Source organism: Sceloporus undulatus, chromosome 2 (assembly GCF_019175285.1).
Source record: "Sceloporus undulatus isolate JIND9_A2432 ecotype Alabama chromosome 2, SceUnd_v1.1, whole genome shotgun sequence".
Lineage (NCBI taxonomy): Eukaryota > Metazoa > Chordata > Lepidosauria > Squamata > Phrynosomatidae > Sceloporus > Sceloporus undulatus.
The window spans coordinates 192,732,600-192,754,042 of NC_056523.1; the positions used below are offsets into that span (position 1 = coordinate 192,732,600).

The 21,443-nt window shown below is 42.4% G+C and overlaps 1 long non-coding RNA gene across 3 annotated transcripts in view; it reads right to left on the reverse strand.

Moving 5' to 3' along the window:
* Window positions 1–330, reverse strand: part of LOC121923612 — a 22,669-nt gene extending 22,339 nt beyond the window's left edge. For all 3 annotated transcript variants that reach the window (XR_006102410.1, XR_006102409.1, XR_006102411.1), the window contains exon 1: window positions 58–330. This is a non-coding gene — a long non-coding RNA (uncharacterized LOC121923612). The remainder of the gene's footprint in view (window positions 1–57) is intronic.
* Between the last annotated feature and the right edge of the window lie 21,113 nt (window positions 331–21,443).

A 21,443-nucleotide genomic window follows, 5' to 3' on the forward strand; every position in this document is an offset into this window, starting at 1 on the left:
TCAGTGATTCACCACATCACAGCAGCCGTTTTCCAGGAGAATGTCTTGTGTACTTACATTTCCCACTTTTGCAGAAGCACTTGGTTACAGTGAGTGATGCCTTGGATTGCTATTGTTGAAGGCAGCCTTTCTGGATTTGGTGTGTGAAGACACCCTCCTTATTACAGCTTCCTTTTAAAAGGATCAATAAGTTCAAAGTGCAGCTGTGAGAATCAAAGACACAAGGTGCATCTACATTATAGAAATAATGTACTTTGACACCACTTTAACTGCCATGGCTTCATCCTCCAGAATCCTGGGATTTGTAGTTTTGTGAGGCACCAGCTCTCTTTGGCAGAGAATGCTAAAGACCTTGTAAAACTACAATCCCCAGGATTCCATCAGATGGAACTACAGCTGGTGTCAAATTGCATTATTTCTACAGTTCAATGCACTCATAGTCAGGAAAATTAATGTGTAACAAAATGACTGACAAAATAGAGAGAGGATCGTTATTTCATCAGTCACTTATTTACATATATTGAGCAAGGCTGTTGATGACATCGCGTCTCAGAGGTCTCTCATTCATAGGATTGTGAGAAATTGAAGCTGACTTGATTGCGGTTAACAGTAACATATTCAGACCACTGACTTTGTTGAAACAGTCTCAGTTTCCCTCAAAATTCCTTCTGCAGGAACTTCTGGATCCATCTTGATGTTTCATAGTGGATATGTATTGCCTGGAATTTGTTGTTGTTAACTGCCCTCAAATCAGTCTTGACCCATGGCGACACTGTGGATGAGACACTTCCAAGCCCCCCGCCCTGTACTGTTCTGCTTAGTTCCTGCAAACTCATACTTGTGACCTCCCTAATAGAATCCATCCATCTAGCATGGGACCTTCTTCTCTTTCTGCTTCATCTTTTCCAGCATTTTCCCCCCCCCCCAAATTATTCTTGCCTTCTTATGATGTGACCAAAGTATGACAGCCTCAGTTTTGTCATCTTGGCTTCCAGGGAGATCTTTGGCTTGATCTGCTCACTGCTCTAGGACCCATTTGCTTGGTCTTTTGACTATCCACAAGATACTCAACACTCTTCACCAGCACTGCATCTCAAATGAATTGATTTTCTTCCTATCTTGTTTCTTAACTGTCCAGCTCTCACATCCATCCGTACATGACAATAGGGAATAGGATGGCTTGTATGATTCTAACCTTTGTGCTCCGTTGTACATCTTTGCATTTTAGGATCTTTTTTAGTTCTTTCACAGCCACTCTCCCCATTCTTAATCTTCTTCTAATTTCCTGGCTGCAGTCCTCTTTCCTATCAATATTTGAGCCCAGGTATGAGAACTCTTTAGTACTTCTATTTCTTCATTGTCCAGGTTGAATTTGTGTAGGTTCTCCATGGTCATTATTTTGGTTTTCTTTGTGCTCAACAATAAGTCTGCCTTTGCACTTTCTTCCTTGCTCTTTCTTAGTAGTTGTTCCAGGTCTAGGAAGTTTTTTGCCAGTATTATGTTGTCGTCTGCGTATCTTAGATTACTGATATTCCTTCCTCCTCTTTCACTCCTTCTTCTGTATCCAAGTCTGCTTTCCTTACAATATGTTCTGCATATAAGTTGAATAGGTAGGGTGAGCAGATACAGACTTGTCTTACCTCTTTGCCAATTGGGAACAATTCTGTTTCTCCATGTTCTGTTTTGCGGTGCCAAGCCATCCCCATTCAGTGCTGAGGAGCATTAAATATTCAAGTCGGAAGTCTTCCAACCGAGCAAAATGGCGCCCTTCAGCACTGAATGGGGATGGCTTGGCGCTGCATGACAGGGCCATTTTGAGGACGATTTGCTGTGTGATAAAATCCGTTTTTTCCTGGTTGTGCACGGCAACAAGAGTCCCCTTCCAGTTCCCATAAGCCTCAAAGGCAATTCATATTTTTTTTTAAAAAACAGCACTCTCAACCATGGACTGGTTCTACAGTTCATTTCTACAGTTCATGGGATTAGAAGAGAAAGATTCTACATACTTCAGCTTCTCATATTCAACCATACCACTTTCAGGATGCAAGCGGGAGAATTAATGTTCCTTTAGAAAATAATAAACATAGGAAACTACCTGTGGTTATGCTGGGTGTGGGATTCTTTTGGACATATATCCCACCCTACAAACCCAACCAAGTTCCTTTAAAAATGTAATAAAGCAGTACAAAACTTCCCACTTGCCCTTCAGAACAATACCATGACATCTAAAGTTTGTTTTCTTTTTGGTTTTAAAAAATGGAACCTGGGTCCCCCCCCCCCCCTGGGGCTTAAAATAAACACCCCCGCCCTTTAATTTTTAATTTTTTTAAAAATGACCAAACAGCCAGTTCCCCCTGTTCTTATCAAGGTTTCTTCTCCTAATGTAAGGGAAATCACTCTGAGTCTTGCATCTTTCAGCAGCCTCCAGTTAAAAGACCCTCCTCTGGGTCAGGCATATCAAGAGAAGGTCTCCCATTCTTCCTCCATCCTCCTCTTTTGGCTGGAGAAATGTTCTCTCCCAAGAATTCATGTCCTGGGCGATTCCAAGAACCATAAATCAACCTTCCGCACAAGCGCCATTGGGAAGCAAACTGAAAAAAACCAGAACTCTGTGTGTGAGGTTGACAGTAGGGCACAGCATAGAATCATAGAATAATAGAGTTGGAAGAGACCTCAAGGGCCATCCAGTCCAACCCCCTGCCATGCAGGAAATCCAAATCAAAGCATCCCCAGCAGATGGCCATCCAGCCTCTGCTTAAAGACCTCCAAGGAAGGAGACTCCACTGCACTCCGAGGGAGTTTATTCCACTGTCGGACAGCCATTACTGTCAGGAAGCTCTTCCTAATGTTGAAGTGGAATCTCTTTTGCTGTAGCTTGCATCCGTCTCTCTCGGCTGTACAGAGGATGGTGCTCCCCTGAGGAACTCATGGCAGAGAGTGCACTCCACAGAGTTTGTAGACCCTTGGGAGAACTGGGCTTAAACTCAAAGGGGACCCAGAGGGTTTACATGGCCGAGCTGGGATTCAAACCCTGGTTTCCAGAGTCATAGTCCAATGCTCAAACCACTCTCTCTCTCTCTCTCTTTCTCTTTTGTTAGAGGCTGTTAACTGAGGTATACCTTTATCTTGGCTCTGCTGCTAGACTGCAATTTCCACTAGAGAAAAAGTATTCCCCTGCTCATAAATTTAATATTACACATTTATCTGGCCCTGCCTGGGCAGTGAAGGTTTCCCCCCCCCCCCCAATTTTCTCAAGCCTTGCTGGGACCAGGGGAGCATCTTGTTTCCTGAGGTTGCTGACAAGAAACTGGATGGATTTCAGGCTTGTGAAATTTCACTAAAAATCTTCAGCTCTTTTTCTATTCTTTTCTTTTTAACATAGGCCCTTATCACACATGAGGGGTTTGCAGCTCAGATCCACAGTCACTCCTGTTCTAGCAATGGGAAAAGTGATGGTTTTTTCACAACAGATTCAGAGTCACTCCTGTCTAGCAATGCGAATTCACGTTAAAACGTGATGTTTTACCACACCTGGTTGCCTTTCCTTTGCCCTTCCAAATCGAGGGGGAAGCAGAGTCAGTTTGATTCCAAGCAAGACACATGATGCAGATTCAAGTAAAGTGGGGTGCGTGCACATTGTATTACCACACTGGAACATAATTTGAGGGTTCAACGATTTGAATCGGTTCCCTTGCGCATGCTCAATGGGGCTCTGGATGCTGTCCTCCTTCCCTGCCCCCTCCTTAGCTGTCATCCTTCATCGGGATGCAGGAGCAGCAGGGGATGATGGGATAGGTGGCAGAGGGGGGATGCAGGAGGAGGAGGGGGATGAAGGAACAGAACACAGGGGGCCAAGGGGGGCAACATCAGAGTGATCTTCCACACCAGACCAATTTAAAGTGAAATCAAAGTGAGCTTCAAAGCGAATTCTGTGAATTCACCCTTTTTCCGATTTCACCAAAATGAGGGGTCACTTTGGAATCACTGCGGAAGCTCCATGGAAGGAGCTCCCATAGAAAGGAATCGCGTCTGAATCGTTGGACCTGCAGTCATGTTGGAACTGAGCTGCAAGAGCTCTAAAAATCTCCATGTGATAAACTCCTAAAGCTCTGAAATCCACCAATCAGAAGACAACTACCAAGAATTAAAGAATAGTCAGCCAAAGAATTTGCTTTAAAGATCAGATCAAGAGTTTGGAAAAGTTACCTTTTGGGGCCTAAATCTCCCAGATGTTGCAGGCAAAAAAGTACCTTTCTGCTACCCTGATCAGAAATTAACAAAGCACCCAGTCTCTTTCCACACAAACATTCCCCCTGAGCCCAATTTTTTTAATGTCTGTGTCATAATTTTCAGATGGAAGAAGATAGATACATCTTGTTAGGGTGGTTATTCAAGAACAAAGAGTCAAAAATCTTTGTCGATCTACAGCAAATCATTCTGAGATTGACTGGTTGACCAACACCCCTGGAACCAAGGAACCAAGTGGTCCAGTTTCCATCCATCCATCTTTCTTTCTTTCTTTCTTTCTTTCTTTCTTTCTTTCTTTCTTTCTCCAAGGCCACTGGACGGAAAAGACTTAATTGGAAACAGCTACCTCTGCAACAATGATGCTGCCATTTCCGCCCACACAGCACAGGGGGCTTGGAGGAAGAGACGGCTCCAATCTGAGGCTCCCCATTTAAGAGCCAAGGGGGAAAAGGGCTGGGTTTGGGAAAAGCCCTGACAGATGAAGACAGGCTGGGCTTCTGGCCAAGGCCCATTGGAAGCAATGTAATCAGACTTTATGCACACACACATACACACTTGCATGCATGCCTGTTCCCCCCAAACCCTCCACTCCCACTCCTCAAAATGTACTCTCAGAAGCACAGAACCTGACACCTCTCTGTCTTTGCACACAGGCTGCAACAGCCTAATCCCTGTTTGTTCTCCAAGGCGCCTTACTGGTCTCTCTTTCAATAATAATAATAATAATAATAATAATCAGGAAATATCACAGTCTGCCCTATGTACGCTCAGATTCTGCATCCACGGATTCTATCATCCACAACTTGAAAATATCTTCTCTCCCACACACCAATAATTCCAAAAAGCAAACCTTGGATTTTGTCATTTTATATAAGGGACACCATTGTACTACATCATTTTATATAATGGGACTTGAGCATCCATAGATTTTTGTATCCACTGGGGGTCCTGTAACCAAACCAAGGATATACCAAGGACCCACTGTATTCATTCATTCATTCATTCATTCAGTTAGTTTATACCTCTCTTTTCTCCTGGGATGGGATCAAAAGCCAATAGATCCTTTGAAGAATCCAGCTTCTTTTCAGTGCCACTTGACCACAGAAAGAGCTTCTCTCCTCACAGTCTCATAATGTGCATCTTTCAATGGAGTTGATTGGTTTGTATGATTGGTTTTCACATGAGACATCGCGTGCAATCCGCTATTAATCGATGTTGTGGATTATGCTCTGGATTATGTTTTATTGGTAATTTTTTTTTCTTTTCACGTGGTATGATGGAACTTCAGGGAAAGTAGGGAAAAGTAGGAAAGTAAAGATTCGCAGTAAAGATTTTCATACACATTGCAATTAGAGGAGACTTATCCCAAGAATAACCAGGGAATAGCCAGCAACAAAAATAACCAGCAACAAATAATTCATGGGATTTCCCTCCGAATGATTTGTTTCTGGTTATTCCCTGGTTATTTCTGGGATAAATCATCTTTAATTATGACATTGCGTGAAAATGTTCACCGCAATCGCACTACTTTCCTAGGGAAATGACTGTTTAAACTCCTAATTTTCCCTGTGTGATAAAGTCCATTTTTGAAGTAAAGCCAGAGTCTGGTCTGTACACCAAAGGAGCTTTCAAAGGTTTGTCTATGCTTCTGTATGTGTGCAATTTCTGCTTCAGCATGGATACAGCAAACCCTCATTTCAAGTGCTGCAGATGTCTATCCCTTTTCCGTCCCCTCCTGAAACACCAAACTCATTGTGATCTATTTTAGATTTGTTAATGTGGGTCTAAGCCAGTTCTACTCTATTTAACACAGCCACCTCATCCAAAACCCATTCTGGTGCTCTCTGCTGGCATGAGATCATTGTCTCAGAGTTGCAGATATGGCCAAGAAGAGGTGGTGGGGTGATGGGGATGGGACCTTTGCAAACAGCTGGGATCACTTCATGTCTGCGTTTGTTGACTTCACCACTCCGGCAAAAGAAACGAAATCCCCTAAGTGCAAATGTGCCTGAACTATGCCAGAGACAAATGGATTCCATGTGAGCTGAGTAATGCAAGTGGAGGGGGTGGTGGAGGAGGAGGCCAAGCAAGTGCTAAAGAATCTCTCATTTCCCCCCCCCCCCCCATCCCCACAAGCCCTGACAACTGCAGACAGTGCAGTCGCCCCACAAAGCCCATGCTTTGCAACTTTTGAAAAACCTCAAATGTCCTCGAGGCATTGTTCTTTACAACTCTTCACCCTTGCAGGCCTTTTCAGGAAAGAGGTCCCCCAGTTTAACAGAAGCCTCCTCCTACGCAAGGGGCCCAGTGCTGAACTGCAGGAGGTTTTCTGGCAGGAGCAGGACTTATGCATAAAAACTATATTGGTGAGCAGAGAACCAATCCAGAGCCTCATCCCCTCCCCATTCCTGACACATCCCGTGTTGGGGCTGTAATTTCCGCCTGCTAATCATTTCCTTATGCTAGCTCCTTGCCACTATTCCCATCTGCACTTGGGCTTCAGCTGCTCAAATTGGAGACTTTTCTGAAATCAACACTGACAGCAGGGAGTGCATCTGCATTCAGGATATCATGTATGGGATGCTTTTTCAGAGAGCACTGTGATAATTTCACTTGCTTAGAAAACTTTAGAAGAGGATTAGGCAAAAGAGAGCAAGAGGTTCTATCCATCACTATCAGACAATAGCTAAAGTGAGCTCCCATGTGCAGAGGATGTTGTTTCTGGATGCAACAACTTACGGTGATCCTATCACATGGTTTTCTTGACAAGAATTGTTCAAAGATGGGGCCCATACAGACAGGCCAAAATAAAGCTGCTTCGGGTCACTTTGGAGGTATGTTGTTTCAATGATGCATGCATCCTAAGAGGCCAGAACCCATGCCAAAGCCACCTTCCAGTCCTAAGGACTGGAGCGCAGCTTTGGTGCACCTTCTGGCCTCTTAAGGATGCATGCATCATTGAAAAGCATACCTCCTAAATGGACCCAAAGCAGCTTTATTTTGGCCTGTACGGGCCCTTGGTTTGCTTTTGCCTTCCCTTTAATCTGAGAGAGTGTAACTTGTATCACCTGCTGAAAATCAAAGGTCACCCAGTGGATTTTCATGGCTGAGCAGGGATTCGAAACCTTGTCTCCAGAGTCATCATCCAATACTCAATCACTAAAGCACACCAACAAAGAATATCCCTTTCTGTCAATACTACATGTAGGAGGTGGAGAGTTGCCAGTGTAAAAACTGGAGAGAGCTCCTGTGCATGTAATGGTTTTGTAGAAGAGGGAATTTCTGCAGGTACGAACTTTCTACCTGGTTGTGACAAGTAACACCTGGTGAAATTCTCTATTCTACATAAATATTAAAGGTACCGAAATCCTCCTTGGTTTTTAATCTGGCAACTCTAGGGGATCTATAGAGCAAGTATGTTACCCATATTCCTTGCTTTGTGAGTTATCACAAAAACATCTTGGCTGGCCATGGTGTGGTTGGAAAGAGAATGATGGATTGAATGGTCCTTGATATAGCAAGGCTTTCTAATTTGTCAGTGACAGTAAAGACACACGAGGGCTATAGGTCTGGATTTTTATTCTACACACCACCAATAGATGTTACCAAGTCACATCTATGCTTGGTTGGTATGTATGGTTATCAGGTCAGTCCTAGTTTTTTTGTATATACAGTGGGCCATCCACATTCAGTGGGGTTAGGGATGCAGAAAACCTGTGAAAGTGACAAATTTCAAATAAAAAAGCCACTTTTTAAAATTTCTGAGAGAACCCCTTTCTAGGAATCTCTAGGTCCTCCAGTGCACCTCTATGGTCAACATTCACCAAAAGTTGACCATAGACTTGTGTTGGAGGATCTACAAATCCCTAGAGAAGTGTTCTCTCTAAGAATCTCTAGGAGTTTCCCCAGCGCAACCTTTGGTGACAATTGGCCATAGAGTCATGCTAGAGGACCTAGAAATTCCTAGAGATAACATATTAACCAAATCATGAATAATCAAAGCCACAAATGTGGAAGGCCGACTGTAGAGTGATCCCACTGAGCATACAAGCAGACACACAAAATGTTTGTTTCCTCCAATGTACAATATGTATTTCTAGTACCAGTTTCCACTGCGTTGCCTATTGGGTGGTAAATCATAAGCTTCCTTTATGCCCTCAACATTTTACAGTGTGATGGTTTTGGACTACAACTTCCACAACTCATGCTTCTGGAGGATTCTGGAAACTGCACTCTAGGAAGGAACTTTCTGAAGCTCTGACCCAGACATCAGGAGACCTCTGCAGAGTTTTCAGATTCAGCTGGCACAACTCAAGAACAGTGGCACGCGCCCTCTGTCACTCATTCTGTTTTGGCAAACATTTCGCAGCTGCTGATTGAATAGGACAGTCCCTCCCTTTCTCCAGCGAGCAACATGGATTTGGGGCCATGTGGAGCCAGCTGTTTGGCACTTTCTGGATTCAGCTGCTTTCTCTAGTTGGTTGACATCAGTAGGATATAACTAAAATGGACCTAATTTGCCAGAAAATGGACCTAATTTGCCAGACTGCAGGAAATGCGTGCCAGTCCCAGGGCATTCCAAAATTGCTCCTTCACTGGGGCCAGTGCAGTAGCACAAACAAAGTAGTCATTTGGGACAGCAGTATGCAGCACGTGATCCTAGGGTGATGTTCACTCTCTAACCTGCGGAAGACCCTGTCTGACCAAAAAGGGCTGTTGTTTTATAGTGGTAAGTGTCACTCCTGCTTTGACAGTCCCATCTCTGCAGTTGTTATTTTCTCTAAGAGTGAGCTCTGAAAAATCCTCAAAATGTGGTCACTTTTGAACTGGGAGCCTGTACAAGGGGGACCGCATTATACTTGGCATGGGGGCGTGGCATATGCATGTCGGTACCCCCATGCCACCCCTACGCTGCATCAGGCCCGTGCCAACGCATGGCAGGGGGGGTGTCACAGCACACTGTGTGGCACAGTGTGTTTAAACACACTGTGCAAAGGAGCAATGAAAAGCCACTGCTGCAGTGGCTGGGTGCCCTTTCACGGTGTGAAAGGAGCTGCTTTTTTGTGCCATGGAAAGGCCAGATTGAGGCTGTGGTTTCTACAGGTAGTTGCTTGCCAATCTTCGCTTTTCTGCTTAGTTTTATTGTTGTTGTTTTTAAAGACCCAAAAGGCAGCACTAGGTGTGTGTGTGACATCTCTGGGGATGGACGACGACACACCCTGCCATTTGTCCCTCCCCCTTTAAAAAAATTGATTCTGATCTGGCGTTCCCACTGTTTGGAATCACGTCAGAATTGATTTTTGCCAAAAGAACCACCAAAACCCGGCTACAAAAATAACCTGGGCATTTGGCGTTTGCTCCACATTTTTTCCACTGGAATTGATCCAATGAGGATTGGGATCGATTTCCAGTGGGAACCAGGGACACATACATCGAATCAGGATTCGAGGCTTTTCCCAGTGGGAACGACCTCTTCAACTGTTCTAAAACACCTGCACCTTGTAAAGAAAGGTGGAAAGGGAATGTTGTAAATGAGGGCTGGGACTCATGTGGTCCTCCAGATCTTATGCTACTGCTGCAACTCCCAGCTTTCCTTACCATTGGCTGTGTTGGCAAAGACTGCCTTCAATAGTAGTCCAACAACATCTGGAAGGTTACGTGATCCTAGCATCCCAGGATCTTCTAAAGGTACTGACCTCTGCTCTAGAAGCACCCAAATATTTCTTTAGTTTATACCTACCCTGTTTTTCCCCAGCACCAGGAAAAAAAAGTCAGTTAAGGAAGAAAAGTCAGTCTAGGTGCATAATATGTTTTAACTATTAGTGGTGCAAGCTTTCTGTCTAGATGAGCATCCAGTGTCTTTTGTTTGCAACTGCGAGCACTTTCCCATCTGCAAGCATTTGTTATTCAGAACTGTGCTTGGGAAGCTCAGCATCATCCCTGAAACATCAATATTAGAAGCAAATGTGAGGCATAATATGGGGGATGGGGGGAGAGGAAAAAAATAAATCATATATATTCAAAGGGCCTGGAAATAACTATAAACAAAACTGATTTCAGAAAGACTGGGAAGTTTTTAGATGTTTATCTGCTTTGCAGGCAGGGCAGGGAAGTTGCAGACTCCGTCTCAGAGCCAACAAAAGCAGCGGAGACGCACGATTCCACTTTATTGTCATAACCTTTTGGACTCACAGAAGTTGTGGCGGAACTTGCATTTCCGGGTGGGATTTTGGCCCAACTTCACTCAGCTCCCAGCTGGCAAACTAAAGACAATGTGAAGTTGAACCACCTGGCTAGAATACCTCCTGGCCCTGGCAACGTAGGCATGAGTTTGGTCATTCAGAGTGTTGGTTATGACCTATAAAGCCCTATACTTTCACCTTTCCTTACCACTGGCTGTGCTGGCAAGCTCACGTCCAGGCTTTCTAATGGACTGTATCTTTCTGTATGAGCTGTCCCTGGGCTCTAAGATCATTGAGGGAGGCCTGTCTCTCAGTTCCAGTCCTCTTCTAGGGGTTATTCAGATGGTGAAAAAACAAGCAAAACCCAGATAAATGTGGGATTAATATCTGTTGTTCACATGCATTTCAAATGCATCTGGTACAGGTTTTTGGTGGGCTACCCAACCCCGCAATTCCTGGGATAATTGATCTTGGGAATTTTTTTGAGTTTTCCTAAAAGATTCACATTGTTGGCTGTGTGAATAACTGATGCAAACAGAACCAGGATAAAACAGGATAAAACTCAGCATGCCTGGAATATTTTTTGAATACATCCACATCTTTATTCACAGTGCTGACACATGTGAACAACAGAAGTCATAGGTGTCCAGAGATATGGGTCCAATAAAAATGTAGTGTGAACAACAAAACTTGAATGAGTTTGTGAGATTATTCACATAGTTGCACAAAAAGAAATCTATTTATGTTTCGTGGGAACAAGGGCACAATACCCCCTATACTTTTTAACAATTACACAAAGCTTCTGGGAGAGGCCACCCAGAGCATTGGGGCTGGGTGCAAATCTGGCCACAGAGTTCATGCCTTAGTTACCTCCCATTTAAACTACTGCAGTGATTCACAGACTTTTACCCTTGTGATCCTCTTTATACCTACAGGTGGACATTATGTGCCCCCACTTGATGTAGTACTTGATTTTTTTTTAAAAAAAAAATATATCAGTGAAACATTTTACCATTCAAGCACCATTCCCCACAAGAAAGTGTCACAGAGAGCAGAGCAAGCAGTTGGCAACTCTTGGGTCACAGGGTACACATACTTTAGATAGCAGAATTTGAAAATTTTCCCTTCGTTTTTTTTGGACAACTTCCTAGATTGGCTGGCAAGGGGATTCTGGGAGTTATAATCCACAAAAAGAAATGTTTCCACATGCTTCTTGGAATGCAGACGGTGTGTATAAACGGTATATGAAACATAAATTAATTTTGTCTTTAGACCTGGGCCCCATCCCTAAGGTCCAAAACACAGTGCAGAAATAATCCAGTTTGAGATGACTTTAACTGCCCTGGCTCAATGCTAGGAAACTCTGAGGACTGTAGTTTTGTGAGACATTTAGCTTTCTCTGTCATAGAGCTCTTGAAACTACAGTTGCAAGGATTCACTAGCACTGAGCCAGGGCAGTTAAAGTGGTCTCAAACTGGATTATTTCTGTAGTGTGTTTTGGACCTAATATATCTCATTACAGTATGTACATATATGCAAAACAGGTATTCCAAAATCCAAAGACATAAAAATAAATAATCCCCCAAACACTTATGGTCCCAAGCATTTTGGATAAGGGAGATTCAACCCATCACCATCTGTTTGCTATACAAACAATGCATAGAGATGCGTAAGAGCTGGGGTCACTGGAGAGAGTAAAGCTATATATTTTGCAAAGCTAAATGGAAAGGAATGGAACAAGTTCTGCCTGTAGCATCACATATTCTCCATCCCAAAAACAAAACAAAACACCAATCTGGGATTGATGTGAACTGGTGAACCTATATGTACATGTGTGCCTTTGTATGTATAGTTTTGTTGGAAAAGAAAGTGAAAATGAGTAAAGGCAGACTGGAGATAGAGGCGTTTTGGGAGAAAGAGAAGGATTTCCCTCTTCTGAGAAAAAAAGGGCCAACAAGGCCTTGAGGGAAATTAGAAAATGCGCCATGGAAAAATGTTATAATTTTCCCCCCTATTATTAATATTACAACAGCAACAAATCCAGCCAGGAAGGGAATAGGAGAGCTTAACTGTTAGAGGAGGAATATAAAATCAGCCAGAGGGAAGGATGACAGAAAACTTGGCTGTTGGAGAAAAGGCACAAGATGATAGAAGAAGTGACAGAAGATGAAGATGAATGATTTGACGGGCAAGTAGAATGGGGACTGGAAAAGGAGGAAAATATTTAAAAGTGTAAAGTCTGCTTTCATGGCTGGCATCCATATTTTTTGTGGGTTTTTCAGGCTATGTGGACATGTTCCAGAAAAGTTTATTCCTGATGTTTTGCCAGCATCTGTGGCTGGCATCTTCAGAGAGTGCTTTGCCTGGAAAAAATTGGGTGTATATATACTGTGTGAGCCTGGGAATGCAGGAGTGATCTGCATGTGTCTTGTTCTGTGCTGATGGCTGGCCTCAGCCTGGGAGGCTAATGCAAACGAGGATTAATGTCTGCTAATTGGTGATCATTATCTGCTGGGAAAGTCCCTGACTCTGAATGGTTTCCCATTTGCATTTGCTGAGTCCTTATTTTGCTATTCCTCAGGACTGGTAGCCAAATTTTGTTCACTTTAAAGGTTTCTTCTTTCCGGTTGAAATTGTCCAAGTGTTTGTGGATTTCAATGGCTTCCCTGCGCATCCTAACATGGTAATGGTTGGCATGGTCCAGAACTTCAGTGTTTTCAAACCGACAAAGAAAATCCAGCAAATGCTTCGCTCAGCCTAGGACCAGAGAGACCCTCTCACAGCCTCAAGAGTTTACCGTATACCATGCAGCTGTGGACAAGTCTACATAGGGACCACCAAACACAGTGTGCAAACAAGAATCAAGGAACACGAGAGGCACTGCAGACTGGGCCAGCCAGAAAAATCAGCAGTAGCAGAACATGCCACTAACCATCCTGGGCATAAAATACTGTTTGAAAACTATTGTACTTGTCAACCTGAGAAGGATGCCATGCTTCATTTGCAAACATTTCATTCTAGGTGACTGAAAAATGCTTTTACAGTATTTGGGAAGGCTTTTAACAATGCCTGTAAACAGCAAACTCCAGAGACATCACCATGCTGAACTGTTGGAGCAGAAGCAATGAACAGTCCCATGGTAACAGATTATAGGCTACACTCCTATCTCGCCCTACTTGAGAATATGTCCCACTGAATTCAGGGACCTAAATTGACTTTCTTGACTCCAGCTATAGTGGATTCATTGAATCAGTGGGGTTAAAGAAGTGCTGACTTACCATTCAGCAACTGAGTCAATGGGTATACTCTAGTTAGGATTAGAAATTGGATTAAAGATGAATTGGGCATTATACCTGACTGCAACAGGACTACTTCATAAGCCTTCAAGTCATTTCTGGTTTATCCTAAGGTGAACTTATAGCAAGATTTACTTGGCAAGATTTGTTCTGAGAGAAGTTTCCATTGCCTTTCTCTGAGACTGAGAATGTATGACTTGCCCAAGGTCACCCAGTGGGTGTCCATGGCTGAATGGAAATTTGAATTCAGGTCTCTCAGAGTCCTAGTCCAACACTCAAATCAATACACCACACTAGCTCTCTTATCAGAATATAAATTCACTGTTTGACATAGTAGAAATTCCTTCCAGGTAAGTGAAGTTAACGCAGCACTCAAAGCAATTGGGAAAAATAGAGCACCAGGAACAGATGACATACCAATAGAACACTAAAATCCACAGAGACAGAAGCAAGACTAGTTCTAACTAAAATCTACCAACAAATATGGAAAAGAAAGCAGTGGCCGACAGACTGGAAGCAATCAATATACATTCCCATTCACAAAAAAGAGAAACAAAAGATTGCAGTAACTACAGGAGCATTGCACTAATTTTCCACAGAAGCAGACATGTTCAAAATTCTGCAGCAAGGACTCCTACTATTTATGGAATGAGAAACCTCGGAGATGCAAGCTGGATTCATGAAAGAAAGAAAGAAGAACTAGGGATCACATAGCAAACATACAATGGATAATGAAGAGCACCAGAGAATTCCAAAAGAAAATTTACTTGTGTTTGACTACAGCAAAACCTTTGACTGCATAGACCACAAAAAGCTATGGAATGCTCTCAAAGAAATGGGAGTACCACTGTATTTGATTGTCCTGATGCATAACCTGTATTCAGGGCAAAAGGCAGCGGTCAGAACTGAATTCAGAGACACAGAAAGGTTCCCAACTGGCTCAGGCAAGGCTCTGTACTATCACCCTATCTATTCAACCTGTATGCAGAAAATATTATATGCAAGCAAGTTTAGATGCAGGAAGAGTGAAGATGGGAGGAAAGAACATTAACAACCTAAGATATACAGATGGCACAATACTACTAGCAGAAACCAATGAAAACCTGGAACAGTTATGGAAAAAGTTCAAGGAAGAAAGTGCCAAAGTAGGATTGATGCTGAACATTAAGAAAACAAAAATAATGACCATGGAAGATCTACAAGAATTCATCCTAGATAATGAGGAAATTTAAATAGTGAAGGAATGCTCATATCTTGGCTCAAATACTGTATTGATCAAGATAGAGACTGCAGTCAAGTTAGAAGGAATAGGAAAGACTGTTATGAAGATACTGGATAGGATCCTAAAGTGTAAAGATATAATTCTAAACACTAAAGTGAGGATCATTCCAGACACTGTATTTCCCATCACCATGTACGGATGTGAGGGCTGTGCAGTGAAGAAAGCCAAAAGAAGGAAAATAAATTCATTTCAGATGTGGTGCTGGAGAAGAGTGCTGATGGGTGACCAAGACGACAAATTGGTTCTAGAACAGATCAAGGCCCAATTCTTCCTGGAAGCCAGGATGACTAGTTGAGGTTGTCGTAGTTTGGCCACATCAAGAGAAGGCAGGAATAATTAGAAAAGACATTGATACTAGGAAAGGTAGAGGGCAGTAGAAAGAGTGGTAGACCACACGTCAGATGGATGGATTCAGTAAGAGAGACCATGGACATGAAAAATGAATCATTAGAAAAGGCAATGATGATAGAAAAGGTGGAAGGAAGTAGAAAGACTAGAAAACCACATGCCAGGTGGTTAGACTCAATCAGAGAAGACACCAGCCTGATCCTGCAGGGCCTAAGCAGAGCAGTAAAGGACAGGGGTCTTGAAGATGTCTCATCCACAGGGTTGCCATGAGTCAAGGTCGACTTGAGGGCATTTAACAATAACAACAAACCATGTTCTGTGAACTATATTTCAAAGGAAAGAACTGGCAAAACACCTCTGGGTAATACTTGAAGGCACATATATATACAAATATGCACAGGATTTTGCTGGCGGTGAGGAAGAAACTTTTGAGGATTGGAACCCACATTGTAGGAAATATTTTCCACACTTGGCAGACATGCTTTTAGAGAGGGGAAAAAAGGTAAACAGTGATGCAAATGGACTATGAAATGCAAGAAGCACAGCAAGCCTGAGACATTTTAATGGATATTTTATTGCTGCTGGTTTTTTTTTTTTTAAATTGTCTCATTTTCAACAGACATGTTGTTTTAATTCTTCATTTTGTTTTGCTTCTTGTGTTTTATGGAGAACTGATGAAAACACTTTACACATAAGAAAATAAAATTTCATTTTACATGTACCCTGGTAAACCATGGCTTTGGATAACCTCCAGCCTAGAGATCAGACAAGGAGATTTTGTGATTCAAAAAAAGTAACAGTTGTCTGCTTTGACCAATCCAGTGCCACCCCATAAATTTTAAAAGCTTGGGAAACAGCTGAACCATTCAGAAAATTAGATCAAACAGAGAAGTACTATTTAGAGGAATTTATACTAAGAATTGAAGTAAAGAAAAGCTTCAAATTGTGAGGTTTGATCGCTGTACAGTGATTGCATTACGACAGGAAAAAAAACCTTATGGAGAATCTGAATGAACTTCAGCCTATTTTGGATAAATTTGTTCAATTCCCAAGTTGGCATTCCAAAATTGCAACATATCAATCCGTAATTTGATATGCAGAAAGTTGAATCATGCGTGACTCCCTTTTTTCAGTACTTAATCTGAGCCAGGCAAAAGCCCTGGAATCCATTTTCTGTGCCAGATCTTTGCCTGCAGAACATGTAGGTTGGATATCACTAAGCATATGCACTGAGCGTTTGCCCCAGGGCCTCCACATCAGTTTGTGTGCTTCCAGGCAATTTATTACTAAATATCTTAACATTTCAACACTATCAGGAACTGTCTGGCATCAGGAATGTCTGCAAGGAAGCACTAAAGCAAAAGTGGATATGTTGGGGAAGGGAGGGAAATCACACATTAGGGTAATATTCATACCTTTATTAAGCCAATGTAAACATCAAAAGGTGGTATGATATACAAATAGAAGAGTGCATCACATAATTGCTGTATGGACTAGAGAAATAGCGCAAAGGAGCAAGGGCAGGTTTAGATGTACTCTTGTGCCTTTAGCATTCCTGGAATTAGAAAGTTAAATTTTGTTAAGGTTAAAGGTAAAGATTGTATGCACCAACATGTCTTGTTAAAAAAAAACATAGCAGGGTATTGTAAAACACCTCTTCTTGGGACTCTGGAGAATTGAACCCATTGAGAAAACTGGGCTTAATGGACAAATACTCAGACCTGGGGCCCATTTGCACTATGCAATTATAGCACTATTATCCAGCTTTTACTGCCATGGTAACATCCTATGGAATCCTGGGATCTGCAATTTTGGCAGAGGCATTTAGAATTGTCAGCCAGGGAGGAGAGGAGAAGTCAAACATCTCAAACGCCTAAGGAATTGCAGTGGGCCTTCCACATTCACTGGGGTTAGGCATGCAGGACCCCCGTGAAAGTAGAAAAACAGCAAATAAAAAAACCCACTTTTTAAAACCTGAGAGAACATCTTTCCAGGAATATCTAGGACAGGTCCTCCAGCACAACTCAGTGGTCAGTCAACATCTCCCAAAGGTTGACCATAGAATTGCGTTGGACGACAAATGCCTAGAGAAGTGTTCTCTCTAAGAATATCTAACTCTCCAGTGCAATGTCTGGTGAAAGTTGGCCATAAAGTCATGCTGGAGGACCTAGACATTACAGATAACATATTAATCAAATCTATGAATAAGCAAATTCAGCACAATTCTATGGCCAATGTCTGGCAGATTTTGATCTCTCTGTATGTATATATACACTCGTTCCTCCATATTCACTGGGGTTAGGGGCATTCTAGAGAGGTATTCTCTCAGGTAAAAACATAGTGTTTTTGTTATTTGTGGTTTTTCCACTTTCATGGGGGTCCTGTGCCCCTAACCCCAGTGAATATGGAGGGACGAGTGTATATATACATCTAGTAGTAACTACCTGTAGTAAGAAAACTAGTAAAAGATATACAACCAACACAGAGGGGAGAACTGTGATCAGGGACAAACTACCTTCCTATAGAGGACTGTGTTCTAGAATCAGACACAAGGTCACCCATGGGTGCAACTGGAAGAAAAGTGTTTACTGTAGTGGGATACTGGGAGGAATGGGGGCAGCTTCCATTACTCAAAGCAACCTTACATATATGGCTATAATTTCACATGCCTATGGAGCAGAGAAACAGACAACCAATATGACTGCCCCAAATACAATTGTGTCCCTTCACAGACAGGTTGCCTGATGATGATGATGATGATGATGATGATGATGATGATGATGATGACAACGACAATGATGATGATCATCATGATCATCATGATTTTACAAAGCAATAGGTATTCAACATATGTAGAATGAAACTGGGGCATTTTGGGCCCTTCAAATATGGTGGCTTTAAATTGCCAGAGTTTTCGACCAGCATGGCCAAATGCCAAGGGATTATGCATGTTGTAGTCCAAAACATTTTAGGAAGGGAAACTTTTCTCTTCCTTGGTATACCAGATATACTTTCAAAAATGTAATCACATGAATATACATTTGGAAATAAGGGTGTGTGCCTCCTTAGGCTAAATGAATCTGTTGCCTCATGCAACAAATGTAATGGGCAAGTAGTGGCAGCCTCCTGACTATAACTCCCTAGGGTGGATTGGACTGGAAGGCATTTGTTTATTGCCAGTAAGATTGTGCTGCTGCTTCAGTCAGCTTCTCTACAGACTTTATCACACTAGTGTTTTCTCTCTCTCGCAGCAATGGCATTAGTGAAGCAAATGGGAACATCCCTGTTTGAAAATGTTCAGTACCACACTTCTCTTCAATTGCATGAGTGTGTGGCTTTGGGAATCCATGGTCCCTTCCAAACCGGCACCATAACCCTACTTTCCATGTCTTTCAGTATACATGTGCTTTTGCCAAGGTTGTTTTTTCATTCTGTTTCTTTCAGGTTTTTAATTTTTATTTCTGCTGTAATTACACAATCACAGCAAAAATAATATAAAATAAAATAACCCAAAAGCACTGAGTAAAAATAACCTCAGCCTGCTTGGGAATAGTGAGTGGGAAGGCAGAAAGGATCACACCCCTCATGCCAAGTGACTGCCGTCAATCATTACTGCCATGGAAGGGACCTATTGTACCAAGGAGACTAATGGAAGGAATAGGAATAATAGGAGCCTATTGATAGGTTTTCCCCTTCAGTTAGAAGGTACACAACAGAAACAAAGGAAATGCAAAAGCAGCAACTGAACAGATGTGATGGCTAAATATGATAATATCTCGTTTTAATACTAATTTAATGTCTTTTGTGATAAATTCCCACAAGGAATAGCAGAGGGGACCCCATCCTGTCCTTTCCTTTCATGCAGCGAAGTGTCATGGGCCAGACTTGACCTTCCCATCATTGGCACTCCTCACAGCACTTTTCAGATCTTGAAAACTACCAGAGTTAGACATTTGTACAGGCAAACTGGTTTCCTCTGACTGCCATTCTGATGCCACTCAGATGGGTGCCAGGAGGATGCCCATTTCCTTTCTATCCCACCATGTGTATAAGTTCCCATTTTGACAAATGAACTAACTGAACTTGAAAGATATTCTCCAGAGCAACACAGAGTCCTCCTGGCTGCAGATGTCTGGCCTGCAGGGAGAAACAGGACCGTCTCCTCCAAAACAAACAGGGCTAAAATTAGCAGCTTGTACACTCTCTCATCTCTGCCAGCTTCTTAGCATTTTTCACAGGCAGAAATAACTGCAGGAGACACCAGGCTAACCTTTTCCCAGACCCGTCTTTTCCACTAGTCTGGAGATGCCACAGGCAAAAAGGGGTCTTTGGAGGCATCTAACTCCAAGAAGCAGGCAACTGCCTCTCTTTCTCATCATACCAACATGTGGAAAAGATCTGAATCCTCTCCGCCTGTTTGGTCAACAACACTGAGGAGAGCCGAAAATTTTCTGATTCCCCTGAAAAACTTCTTTTATTCAATGTCCTACAAAGACATGTGCCCAGGCATAAATGCATTCTAAAGTCAGCAGATTTCATTACTTGAGTAATCAGTTTTAAAATGTTTGATTCGTTGCCAGTTCTTAGGCCTTTAGGTCTTGTCTGTTTCACAGGAGCGTGCATCAGTAGATAATTCAAATCGAAAAGATTACATTTTGAGAGAATTATGTAGAAAGGGCTTTTTCCTGCCTGGTGTGCTGTAGTAGCCATTCTGACAAGCTGAGAGACAAATATCTATGCTAAAATTAAGAAGATATTTTCAGGATCATTTTGGAGAGTTTCCTAAGGTTCACAAATTGAGTTCAGGATGGGGTTCCTTGGTCTTGAATAGTTGAGAGCTTCTGGAGGAGAAGGTCATAAAGATCTGCTAGGGAGAATGATCCAGAGCCTGCAGTTACACTGTATAAATAAAGCACTCTGGTGCCACTTTAACTGTTGTGGTCAAATGCTATGGAATTCAGGTATTTGTGGTTTGTCACACATTTTGACCACAAACTGTCCCAGCTTTCATCTCTCTCTGTAAAAGGCAATCAAGGTCCATTAAGTCCTAAAGGCTGATCTGAATCAAGGGTGTATCTACTAATGTAGAAATAATGTAGTTTGACAAGACTTTAAGTGATGTAGCTCCATCCTATGTAATCGTGGGATTTGTAGTTTTTTCAGGCCTTTAGCCTTCTCTTTCAAAGAGTGCTGGTGCCTCACAAAATTACAAATGTCAGGATTCTGTGGTGTGGACTCATGGCAGTTAAAGTGGTGTCAAACTGCATTATTTCTACAATGAATGGATCTAGGCAAGGAATATCTTCCAAGAACACTAACAGTTCCATGGCTACTACTCTCTGCAATACCCTTTTTGAAAATGGGGGATTTGTGACTGTGCAGTTGTGGAAAACCGAAAGACTAGGGTGGGTTTGTTCAAGTGTTGAAACACTGACCATCTCTGTAAGGACACGAAACATCACACCCTTGTTTAAAGAGTTGGGAAATTATCAGAAGAGGAAAAGGATGTCCCTGTCTTGTCCTTTGCCCATCCTTACCCCTTCCTTTCCATGCAATCACGGGAAGGACTTTCACATGTCGTTGCACTGATCTGGACATTGTCCCATCGGGGAAGTTCAAATGACAGCAGTTGCATGAAAGACTTTCATATGACGTTGCACTGATCCTGTAACTGTCCTGTGAATAAAGTTGAATTGTCCCCTCATTTCCCACCATTTTGTATTAATGGAAGAACCCATTAATATAATTCCACTTCACTGACAGGACAATGACCGAATCAGCATGACATGTGTGAATTTCTTTTGTGTGATCATGGTCACAGGCAGGATAAGGATGGGAGAGCGATTAGCTCCTGTCCCATCACATCCCTGTCCCTGTGTGATAATCTCCATAGTTCCCACACACTGGCCCCTGCCTCTCATATATCTGATCAGTCAAGAAGTATACAGGATTTGGGATGTTATTGTACTGCTATCAAATTTCAGTTAGATTTGGAGCAATTTGGAGCAATTTGGAAATTTGGACTAGTTCTTTGATCGCCATCAGCCTGTTTCTCAGTGTTAATTTATTTTGCAGCCAATCTTTCTT